The sequence below is a fragment of the Rhinolophus ferrumequinum genome, chromosome 17, assembly GCF_004115265.2.
Source record: "Rhinolophus ferrumequinum isolate MPI-CBG mRhiFer1 chromosome 17, mRhiFer1_v1.p, whole genome shotgun sequence".
NCBI classification, from domain to species: domain Eukaryota; kingdom Metazoa; phylum Chordata; class Mammalia; order Chiroptera; family Rhinolophidae; genus Rhinolophus; species Rhinolophus ferrumequinum.
The window spans coordinates 54,937,759-54,950,326 of record NC_046300.1 but is presented as its reverse complement, the minus strand read 5'-3'; the positions used below and the strand labels follow the sequence as shown (position 1 = coordinate 54,950,326).

General features: G+C 43.8%; 1 protein-coding gene across 6 annotated transcripts in view; it reads left to right on the top strand.

Annotated features, from left to right (window-relative positions):
- The window catches only part of FHIT (fragile histidine triad diadenosine triphosphatase), a 1,395,299-nt gene that overhangs the window by 538,680 nt on the left and 844,051 nt on the right, over positions 1-12,568 (top strand). The gene's annotated exons all lie outside the window — the stretch shown is intronic.

The following is a 12,568-nucleotide window of genomic DNA, read 5'->3' as shown; positions in this document are numbered from 1 at the left end:
AATGGCAGTAATTTCAAAGTTGGATAATAAGTTTGAAAGGGGTTGTGGGACATTGGAACTCTTACTGCTGGTGGAAATGTTGATTGCTACGACTTGTTTGGAGGGCAGATTGACTCTACCTAGCAAGGCTGAATTTAGTTCACACATCATACCCAGCCATTCCACCCTTAATAATAATCTAAAGCAGCACTTCTCAAACTTGAATGTACACACAAACACCCTGGAGATCTTGTTAAAATGCAGATTCAATAGGAAAGAGTCTGCATTTCTAACAAGCTCCCAGGTGAAGCTGCTGGTCCAAGGACTGGAATTTGAGTATCAATCGAGTGTTGGTTGAATTTTATTTCAACCAAATGGCACCATCTCCTTTCACCCTCAGAGGAGTCCCGGCGGAAGTCTCCTTGCAGTCAGAGGCATCTGAACAGGAGGTCTGGTCTCCTCACGCCACACCTGGCTGTGGGGCACCATCTCAGGACATACCCAGAACCATTTCCAGACTGCTAGCTTGGGAGCTTCTGCCACGTGCACCAGGAAGCACGCACAAGCATGGTCACAGTGGCATAGTTTGCATTGCACAAAACTGGAGATAACCTAACTGTCCATCAACAGGAAAATGAATAAACAAATAAATTGTAAAAAAAAAAAAAAGATGTCAATGCTAATTAACAATTAATTAAGATGACAATGCAAATGTAATCATTTTTTTTCTCAATATGATGTATCATTTTCATCTGTGGATTCTGTTCTTTCTTTTAAGGATATGTTTCTGTGTGGTAACTCAATTTTTCTTTTTCTGGTCCACTGTTTCAGGGGACTACCTGATGTTGGATTACACTATCTGTGTTCCAAATTAACGCTCTAATTTCTGTTTGCTTTAATAAGTTCCTTTGTCCTTACGTATTCATTTTAATTATTTTGAGTTTCTCCATCATTCTTTTAATTCGGTTTTTAACTTTGACTTTTTTCTATTTCTGTTTTCAATGTATTTATTAGCTCTTCCGTATTACATAATGTTTTTCCAAGTGTTTCCTTATCTTTAGGATTTCCTTTTATCTTTCCAGCTTTGAGCTCTTACTGAATGTTCTTATTAAGTTCGTTAGTTTTAGAAAGCACTCATGGGGAATTTGTTTTGTTCCTTGGGTTATATTTCGCTCCAAATGAGTTTTTCATTTGTCCTTGCCATTTATGTTCCTTTCCTTCCTCCACCTTTGCACCCCCCACTTTAGGCATGTCTGCCTTCTCTTTTCATCCTGCTCGCTATTAAGAAGGGTGTTTCTGTTTTTCTTCTGAACTAGTGTGAGTGGATTTTCCTTGATCTCTTTTCAAGTTATTTGGGACTAGTTTGTCTTCCCCCTTCTGAGCCATAGTTTGAGGACCGGATGCTGCTTTCTACCTACTTTTCTAGAAATGACTGATTTTCAAAGTGTGGTCCTGGGACTAGCAGCATCAATTAATGAAGGAAATTCTTGGTTCCCCCGTCTCAACCTTACTCAGGAACTCTGGAGATAGGGCTCAGCAATCTGTGTTTTCATAAGCTTCCCAGGTGATTGTGGTGCATCTTAAAATTTTAAAGTCACTGCAATAGACACTGTGGAGACGTGGGACAGGAAAACTGTGATGAAGCAGAGTGTGTACCATGCTGGGGGACCTGAGCCCTGCTCTGGCTTCTGAGATCCCTGTCCAAATGGGTCCATTCCTCAACCAGGAATGCGGCACTCCTTTGGACGTTACTTGGCATGTTACTCGGGAAATCAGCAAACTCTAGTGGCCCTTCCCGCCTCTGTTGGCAGAGCACCATGAACTGTCGTGCACATTGTTCTGCATGAGGACTCCTGGCCAAGGGGCCTTGAGAGGGACTAAACTCAGTTTGCTCTCAGTTCACAGAATGTGTGGGGTGCAGGGCATCAGCCCAGAGGAGGGGATACTGTTTTCTAATTGATCTGCCCAGAGGGGAAAACTTTCATACAAGGAACATATATGTACTGGCAATCCTGAAAGGTTTTAAAATGATATTTGGAGCTTCTATAAGAAAGCCGTATTCTTTGAAATTGTCCAGGTTTGTCTAATCCTCCCCTTCCCTCAGTCCGTACCTTCACAAATTCTAGGGTATTTTTGAGAATTCTCAGTATTCTGTCTACTTCCTTTCTTTCTTTAGTGCTGCTTCTGGTTGTGTGTAGGGAGAGTTAATGAGGTTGACTTCACCAGAATCTTTACCTCTTTTCCTACCTGTGGGGACAGAGCCCCAAAAAGCAGTTTCCAGGCTCTCGGCCTCACATAGAAGGGTGCTGGCTCAGGTAGTAAATGGCCATCGACTGTGATCAAATGGCCAGCAGCTGTGGCTAGTTGGCCGTCAGCTGTAACCAGTGAGCCCTTAGCCATGAATATAACTGCCGTGGCTAGGCTAGGAGAAGAGGCTAGCAGAGAAGAAAAGGAGAAAGGGGGGAGCTAGCAAGAAGATGGTGGCTGAGCCTGCAAGCGGCACAGTGAGGGTTGAGAATTGTGTTGCTCCTGGTTCCTGTGTCTCCAACCCAGCCGCCAGTGAGAGTATAGTGGTGTGACGCCCCTACCTATGGCTCCGTGGGTGTTCCTTTTTGGCCTCACCATGTCCTGCGTTCTTATGTGGGGAGCGGGACCAGAGACCCCGCCGGACGCCCCGCACGACACTTGGCGAAGTCGGCAGGATCCCCTGCACTACACATGGCGCAGCGAGCAGGGTACGGTGTCGGCCAAAGTTCTCCGAAGGACGGTGGAGTGGTTTGTGCATATGAACACTCAGTTGCAGGAAGACCAGGAGGAGCAGCTGCCTGAGAGCTGGATCCCTGTGGAGGGGTGGGAAGACATGGACGATTCCCCAACCAGCAAAGGCCGGAGGAAGCGAAGGTTGTTGCGGCCCTGTGGGCTGGGAAGTGCTTGCTGAGACAGCCCGGATGCAGGACTAGGGGTCCCAGGAGGAAACGCTTGCTGAGTCCTCCGTGGGAGCTGAGGGTGAGGTCAAGGTCATCCCTCACCCCCAGGACAGCCCTGGCGAATGACTATGGACTATGGGGAATTGCCTTCCATCCCTAATTTAATGGACCACTTGACTGTTTGGGAACATACCACCATGTAGTGGAACTGGCGGATGTTTGCTATTGTGTCTTGACCGGCCACCATCGAGAATATGTAAGCACCTTGACTGTGAGTCGCTATTGTTCCAGCACGGTACCCTGAGAGGCCCAGAGAGAGTGGCAGTGCCCTGAGAGGCCCTGGCTGTGTCCAGGAAGCCGGGCTGTGCCCAGAGAGAGTGGCGGTGCCCTGAGAGGCCCTGGCTGTGTCCAGGAAGCCGGGCTGTGCCCAGAGAGAGTGGCGGTGCCCTGAGAGGCCCTGGCTGTGTCCAGGAAGCCGGGCTGTACCCAGAGAGAGAGTGGCGGTGCCCTGAGAGGCCCTGGCTGTGTCCAGGAAGCCGGGCTGTGCCGAGAGAGAGAGTGGCGGTGCCCTGAGAGGCCCTCGTGTGCCCGGGTAGACTAGTGGTACCCTAAGAAGTCCAGGAAGTCTGGCTGTGCCCAGGAGTACTGGTGGTGCCCTGAGAAACCCTGGCTGTGCCCGGGGAGACTAGTGGTACCCTAAGAAGTCCAGGAAGTCTGGCTGTGCCCAGGAGTACTGGTGGTGCCCTGAGAAACCCTGGCTGTGCCCGGGGAGACTAGTGGTACCCTAAGAAGTCCAGGAAGTCTGGCTGTGCCCAGGAGTACTGGTGGTGCCCTGAGAAACCCTGGCTGTGCCCGGGGAGACTAGTGGTACCCTAAGAAGTCCAGGAAGTCTGGCTGTGCCCAGGAGTACTGGTGGTGCCCTGAGAAACCCTGACTGTGACCAGAGAGCTTGGCTGTGTCCAGGAAATAGCATTCACCTCCAGGTTCCTCGCACAGGGCCCCTCGCGGAAGACGCTTGTCGCGTAGATTGTGAGGCGAGAGCCTGTAGGGGTGGAGTGTGGGGACAGAGCCCCAAAAAGCAGTTTCCAGGCTCTCGGCCTCACATAGAAGGGTGCTGGCTCAGGTAGTAAATGGCCATCGACTGTGATCAAATGGCCAGCAGCTGTGGCTAGTTGGCCGTCAGCTGTAACCAGTGAGCCCTTAGCCATGAATATAACTGCCGTGGCTAGGCTAGGAGAAGAGGCTAGCAGAGAAGAAAAGGAGAAAGGGGGGAGCTAGCAAGAAGATGGTGGCTGAGCCTGCAAGCGGCACAGTGAGGGTTGAGAATTGTGTTGTTCCTGGTCCCTGTGTCTCCAACCCAGCCGCCAGTGAGAGTATAGTGGTGTGACTCCCCTACCTATGGCTCCGTGGGTGTTCCTTTTTGGCCTCACCATGTCCTGCGTTCTTATGTGGGGAGCGGGACCAGAGACCCCGCCGGACGCCCCGCACGACACTACCTTACTGTTTAAAAAATGTCTAGCGTAAGCTGTGCTCGTTTTACAGATGCTGGTAAAATTCTGGCCTTTAAAAATGCTTATCATTTCCTTACTATTGTTTGTTAGTTTGTTATTGAGCGTGTGTGATTCTATGCCCCTGCCTCACTGCTGTTAACACACAACAAATGCATTTAAAAAATTCTTTATGAAAACAATTATTTTCTGCTTAGCTCTTTATCAGGTGGATTTCCTTAGTTGTAAGCAGTTGTATACTTTGAATAACTTCGGCCGGAGAAAAAGTGAGGTTTGAAAGGATACTGGGTAGTATATGGAGTTAAAGAATACGTCCTGGAGAAGAAGAGCTGGCACCTGGAACCCTCAGGAGGACAGATGTGTTGACATTGGAAAGGCTCTGGCCAAGAGATTCCTGAGCTCTAAGTACCTACTTGGCATGTGACATGAATGGCAGCCCTATGAGTGTAGCAAGGAAGGACTGTTCTCTTAAAGCAATAGTTCCCAATAAGAGTGATTTGTCCCCTCCTCAGCTACCACCTGGAGACACTTGGCAATGTCCCGAGGCATTTTTGGTTGTCCTAACTGGAGAGATCATGCTACTGGCATCTAGTGGGTTGAGGACATAAAACTTACAATTCATAGGACAGTGAGCCACAGGAAAGACTTAGCTGACACAAAATGTCAATAGGGCTGAGGTGGAGAAATTCTCTCCTAAAGAGAGGCAGTTTCGATAGACAAGATAGTAGCCCTTCATGTTCATCATACTTTTCAGTGGGCAAATGAGCATTCACGTTAATCCAGGAATAAGTGTGTGTGTACACTGGTTTTATTCATACTTTGGTACTGCATTTCCCCTCTTTTAATGATTTTTATTAAACTAGAGCTAGCTAACATACAATATTATGTTAGTTTCAGGGGTACACCACAGTTATTCAACATTTATGTACCCAAAGAAGTGATCAGCATGATAAGACCAGCAACCATGTGACACCATATCACGCTGTCACAAATTTATTGACTATATTCCCCATGCTATATGAGTATATTACATCCTCATGACTTATATAGTATTTTATACCTGGATTTTGGACCTTTTATTCCCCTTCACCTTCCCCCTCTTTTTAATTTTTTCAGTTACATTTGATATTCAATATTATTTTATATTAATTTCAGGTGTACATCATAGTGGTTAGACATTAATATAATTTAAGAAGTGATCCCCCTGACTAGTCTAGTACCCACCTGGCACTATACATAGTTATTACCATATCATTGACTTTTCCTTTTGCTTTACTTCACATCTCCATGACTATTTTGTAACTACCAATTTGTACTTCCTAATGCCTTCACCTTTTTTAGCCAGCTCCTCCCCCTCTCCCATCTATCATCCTGATAAATCTAGTACCCATCTGACACCATACACAGTTATTACAATATTATTGACTCTATTCCTTATGCTATAGCCTGTATTCCCATTACTACTTTGTAACAACCTATTTGTACTTCTTAATCCTTTCCTCTTTTTCACCCATCTCCAACTCCTCTCCCATCTGGCAACCATCAAAATGTTCTCCATATCTATGAGTCTGTTTCTGATTTGTTTGTTTATTTTGTTCTTTAGATTCCACATATAAGCAAAATCACATTGCATCTGTCTTTCTGTCTGACATACTCCCCTCAGCACAATACCCTCCAGGTCCATCCATGCCACTGCTGATGGCAAGAACCCGTTCACTTCCATGGCCAAGCAATATTCCATTGTATGTAGGTACCACCTCTTCTTTATCCACTCTGCCATCGACAGACACCCTTGACCATTGTAAACAATGCTGCAATGAACATGTGGATACACAGGTCCCCTCAAAGTAGTGTTTTGGGTTTCTTCAGATAAATACCCAGAAGTGAGATTACTGGGTCCTTCTTGGTCTCTTGTTAAGGCTTTGTTTTAAAGTCTATTTTGTTTGGTATAAGTATTGCTACCCCAGCTTTTTTTGTGTTCATTTCCATTTTCATAAAATATCTTCTCCGATCCCTTTACTTTCAGTCTGTGTGTGTCTTTTGATAGGAAGGGGTCTCTGGAAGGCAGCATATGTATGGGTCTTGTTTTCTTATCCATTCAGTTCCCCTATCTTTTGATTGGAACACTTAATCCATTTACTTTGAAAGTAATTGTTGGTAGATATATAGTTACTGCCATTTTATTATTCATATTTTTAATTTCTTTCTTTTTTTTTCGTCTTGAAGTTTCTTTAAGATTCCTTGTAATACTGGTTTAGTGCTGATAAACTTTGTTAGCTTTTTCTCAGATCCATCTTTTCTGTTTTTTTATTCTAAATGATAGCTTCACTGGGTAGAATAGTCTTGATTATAGGTCCTTGCTTGTCATTACTTGGAATATTTACTGCCAATCCCTTCTGGCCTGCAAAGTTTCTGTTGAGAAATCAGCTGATAGTCTTATAGGAGCTCCCTTGTAGGTAACTAACTGCTTTTCTCTTGCTGCTTTTAAAATTCTTTCTTTCTCTTTAACCTTTGGCATTTTAATTACTATGTGTCTTGTTATGTGTCTGTTTGGGTTCATCTTGTTTGGGACTCTGCATTTCCAGGGCTTGTATGTCCATTTCCTTCACCAGGTCAGGGAAGTTTTCAGTCATTATTTCTTTAAATAGGTTTTCAATTCCTTGCACTCTCTCTTCTCCTTCTGGTACCCCTATGATGTGAATGTTGGTGTGCTTGATGTTGTTCCAGAGGCCCCTTAAGCTATTCTCATTTTTTTTAATTATTATTTTTTCTTTTTGCTCTTCTGATTGGGTGTTTTATGCTGCATTATCTTCTAAATTGCTGATTTGATCCTCGGCTTCATCGAATCTACTGTTTATTCTCTATGATGTATTCTTCATTTCAGTTATTGTATTCTTCATTTCTGGCTGGTTCTTTTTTATGTCTTCCTATCTCCATTTTTATGTTTCCTATCTCTTTGTTGAAGTTCTCGCTGAGATCATTGAGCATCCTTATAACCAGTGTTTGGAACTCCACATCTGGTAGATTGCTTGTCTCCATTTAGTTTAGTGTTTTTGTTTTTCCCCTAGAGCTTTGTTCTGTTCTTTAATTTGGGACACGTTTCTTTGTCTCCCCAATTTGGCTGCCTCCTTGTGCTTGTTTCTATGCATTAAGTAGGGCTGCTTTGTCTCCTGGTCTTAGTAGAGTGACCTTATGTAGTAAGTGTCCTGTGGGGCTCAGTGGCACAGTCTTCCTGACACCTGACTGGTACTTCAGGTGTGTCTCTTGTGTGGGTTGTATGTGCCCTCCTGTTGTAGGTGAGTCTTGGTTGCTATTTGCATGTAAATGGGAGGGATTGAGTCTCAGGTTGATTGATTGTGGGAACTGCCCTTGACTATTGTGGAGGAGCTTTTGTGCAGGGGCTGACTCTATGGAGCAGGATTCACTTTAGCAGGGCTCTAGTGCCTGCTTATTGTGCACTTTGGGTGTGTTGTACCTGGGAATGGCTGGATTATGCTCTGGCTGGGTCCAAAGCTGGCCACTGACCATGCCAGTCCCAGGAGCTCCTGGGAGGGGCCCCATGCCGATGACCTGCCCAGGGCCACCTGGAATGAGCCACAAAGCAATCCACAAATGGCCACTGCCTGCACTCAGCTTTCCCTCCCCCTTTTTTAAACTTATATTTTTAAACTAAAGAATTAAACATTTTACTTTTTAGAAGTGTAGTCATTGGTTCAGTCCTACCCCTGAACCAATGCCCAGAAGTCAATTTTAATTCACTAAAGAAAGTCTTAGTGAGCATAAGGAATAGAGTCAGTGGAAATGTAACAGCTATATACGATGTCAGAGGGGTAGTAGATTGGGAGATTATCACTTTGTGAGGGGTATAAGTGTCTATTACATTGTTTGTACACCTGAAACTAATAATAATAATAATAATAAAGTCATGGTCGTTAAGTTTGTAACACTAATGAGGGTTTTGAAATTAGATTCCTACATATCGGTCACCATTGGAACTAGAAAACATTGATTTGGTATTAAATTAAAATTTTAGCTCCATACTCAAAGGATCTTATCGTTGAACCTCATGTCCTTTGTGTAAAAGTAGCAGGTAAGAACTAACTTTTGTTTTCTTAATCAACTGATCTTCTCAGGTGGCCCTGTGGTTTGTCACTGACAACTAACCTTGTGACTGTGGGACAAATCACTTAATTTCTCTAGACTGCAGTGTCAACAGCAGATGTATTTTCAAGTGGGTGTGGAGGAAGAGATGAGCTCCTTTCTGTGCTAACACTATGGAATTGTGCAACGCGAGTTAGGCGGACTGGATGAGCCCTATCTCCTGGAAGGCGGGGGTCAGGGAAGGTTTCTGTTTTGGACAGATCTGTGAGTTTTTGGTGGAAAGCCCAATGCCAATCCTTATATAACTTCTCTTTTGCCAGTATGCCCATAGCAAGATATAATGCAACACTGCGCATTAATACACTTTAACAGATTTTAAATGAACTTTCTCTAAACAGATAGGAGAACATTAGAACATTTCTAGGGAAATCCCCTGGCAGACAAGCACATCTGTCAGTGATTTGGCAGTGTGGGAACAGTTTCATCAGACTGCATCAGCAGTTTTTCTCAAAATGTGAACAGTATGTTTGCTAAAGGCAAACACAGTCGTGTCTGAACCTCACCAACTTCTCTCCATTACAAGGAAATGTCACTGTCAAACCCCTAATGCCTCAAATTATCCCAACCATAAGTTCTTAAAAAAAGAATCAAACTCAGAAGTTTGATTCTTCAAAAAGCCATTTAATACCATAAAAGTTTCTTTCTGCGATCTGTAAGCAAAGCAACATTTGATAGCATTTCTCGGTGTTGATAATGTTTGTCTTTATTACTTGTAAGCAGTGTGGTATATCATTACATAAAGTTGATGTTACTTCTAATTAAACATTTAAAATGCAGTTGCTTTTCTTTGCTCTTGTGACAAGATGGAAGATTAAGTAACTTTCATTGCCCAGTGGAATTATCTATGCTCAAAAACTCAACCCAAATTAATTTCTGTTGATGAAATACATTTTTAAATACTGTAACCATTCATTTTGGGAAAATTAATATTCCCTATGAATGAATATTTTAACCAATATGTGGTAAGTTTATTAATAAGTCTGAGAGGGGAGAAAACACAACTTAATGTTGACATTTTGCTTGATGTTTACCTTCCATGTCAATAATTATTTCTGGGATTTCTAAGCAAAATGCACATTTACTCAATTACTACGCATGAATCTTGAAAATGTCCTCCCTTTAAATTGTTAAAAACAAACAAACAGAAACGAAAAAGCCCACATCTGATTGTTCTGAATATTAAGTCCCTGTGTGCTCCGTAATATTAAGACTGGAATTGGATTTCCACTATGTTACTTGGATGGTACATGCTGATCATGGATTATCTTTCCATACCTTTTCACAATTATAAGATGAAAGAATATGATCTAAACATCCTTAGCTCTAATACCAATTTCTCTCTGAGTCCTTCCCTGTACCAACCGCTGTGAACGCTATTTTGTACCTCTGCTGTATTCTTCCTTTTTTTGTATCAGGAAATCTAGTGATTGTGATTTCTCTCACCTACCTGACTGGGGCTCCTGGCTCAGTGTTTATTGGTTGTTTTCGGTTCTTCACAATTTGTGTATCGTTGGAACTTGACGATAGTGTGCAGATAAAGCAATAAGAATGAAGCTTCATTAGGGCGGTAACATAGATTTTAAGGAGTCTGGGTATCTTCCATTCAAACTTCATTAGCAGAGGTGCCTTCCTCTTAAATATGAATGGTTATTCATGTTAATCACCTGTCATCTTCTTGGTGTTGGAAACTGAGGATTTCTGCTTCACTTTGAACCACATATTATCTAACCCCTCATTTATCATGGAGGAAGAACTGGATAATTTCTTTGGCTGGTGACTTTCTTGGAGAGGAGGTGTAGATATGATTAAAAGTGGGTAAGGGCTCTTGAATTTCTGTTGCCACGCAGCAGCCTACCTGTCTGTCTCCTTGTCCCTGCTCCTAAAGAAAGGAGAGTCTGTGAGATGGATCCTTTCAGGGACTTTGCTTCACCTTTGTGCTTACACCTTATGTCTCCCTGTTTGGCCCCAAAAGATGGCTGGTTAGTCAATGACAGTAAGATTCCCCACGGTGGGTGGGGGGGTGGGGGACAACCGACAACCTAAGCCAGACACAGCCGCGTGGGGACCATCTGGGGAACTCACGGCGTCTATAGAGGTGGGCACAGCTCCCCACCTTCCCCCAGCTAAGGAGAGCCTCTGCCTCTGTGGCTGCATTCCTTCCCACAACCTGCCGGGGAAGTGACTCTCCATCTATTCATATGCATAAAGGTTTTGTCCCTTGGGGAAGTACTTATCCTGGGACTTAGGGTTCAGCTGCCTGCAGGCAAGGGTGATTGGCTTAAATCAGTTTCCTATTGTAATGTATGGGATTCACAGATCTTGAGATTGACAAGCTTTACTTCTTTTACTTCCACGCCTAACTAATAAAAACCATGTGTTGGTCTGATTCGGGGCTCAGTCCTTGAGACTTGAGTCCCTTGGCCCCGCTTGCACTCTACTCTCATCCACTGTCTTTCTTAACCTTGTGCCGCACTTCTTGCTTCCCACTGCTCTCGTCGTGCTGGACGCGACAAGTTTCAAAGACCAGACTTCAAGTTCTGGTTCCACTGCTTTCTAGATATAAGACTTTCAGCAAGTGATTAGACCTCTATGAGCCCCAGTTTCTTATCTATAAAACAACAATACCACTCTCCTACATATGTTTTAATGATTAAACATTTAGTGCTTGTTAGCTGCTATCCAAATGATTTTATAATAGTTTTCACTATCATTATTGGAGGTCACTGAAAGTGTTTAGAGCTCTGGGATGCAGGACTGTGGGAAAAGTCTTTCCCTCCATGGTTTCTATCCATATCAATGTTGTCTGAAGTTGACTCTGAGTGTTTTCTGTGTACTTGCGCCTGTTTTCCCCCACTATCTTACTATTTCTTCCCCTTTCCTTCCAGAACAAATAGACAAGCTATAGTTCTGTAGACCTCCTTTCTCCATGAGTGTCAGGTCCTGCACAACAAGAGCTGTTGGAAACAAGAAGGTTGGCGCAGGGTTAAGAAAGACAGTAGTCAAGAACAGAGTGCAAGTGGAGCCTAGGGACTCAAGTCTCAAGGACTGAGCTCTGAATCGGGCCAATGCATAGCTTTTATTAGTTAACAAATGAAGAAGTAAAGCTTGTTTATCTCAAGGTCTGTGAGTTTCGTGCCTGCCAGCTGTTTCCCCGAAAGTCCCCGTTGTGCTCCAGCCATACTGTGCCTTTACACACACTCATAACCCGAGGGGATGGCATTCCCATCTATTGAAGGAGAGGGGCCGATGTTATTCCATCAGGTCTCAGTCTGCTGAGACATCCCCCCAAGGGAGCTTTATCGATAACTTTGCATCCAGTCTCAGTTTGCTGAGGCACTCCCTTGTGATATCCTGGGAAAGGCGCAGGGGAACAGACGGGTTGGCAGCTGTAAGGCAACACATGAGCACAAGAAATGAGGTGAGAAAGATGCTGTAGAAAATATAAGATACAGCATCTTTTTCCAAAACTGACAACACCAGAAATATCTAGTAAATTTGAGTTTTGATATCATCTCGATAATTCTAAGGACATTGTTAAGTGGAAATATCTGAAATCAAATACAGTAGAAACCTCATTGGGGGATAATACTGACACCTGTCTTCACATTATTAGGTTCAGTAGAATTTAAGTCTCATCTCTTGTTTTTGGCGATAAGAGTCAGCACGCGGGGCGTTATGCAATGAGGTAGAAATTATTACCATCTTTACGCTATAGGTGGCCAGACTCCAGAGGCCATTCCCGTTATGTGTCTGGTTCCATTTTTAGACCTAGACATACACAGATAGATAAGATTTAGTCTTATCTTCCAGGAACTCACGGACTAAGGAAGAAGCAGAACATAGAGGTGCAGATCAACTTACTATGAGGCTGCCTAGGGAACTGCTGCAGGCGTGACTCAAACAGTGAGAACAGCAAAGGAGGACTCGGGCTGGTCTTTCTGGAGAGCCAGAAGGAAATGGCAATTGGCATAGATTTTGGAGACTAGCTCAGAT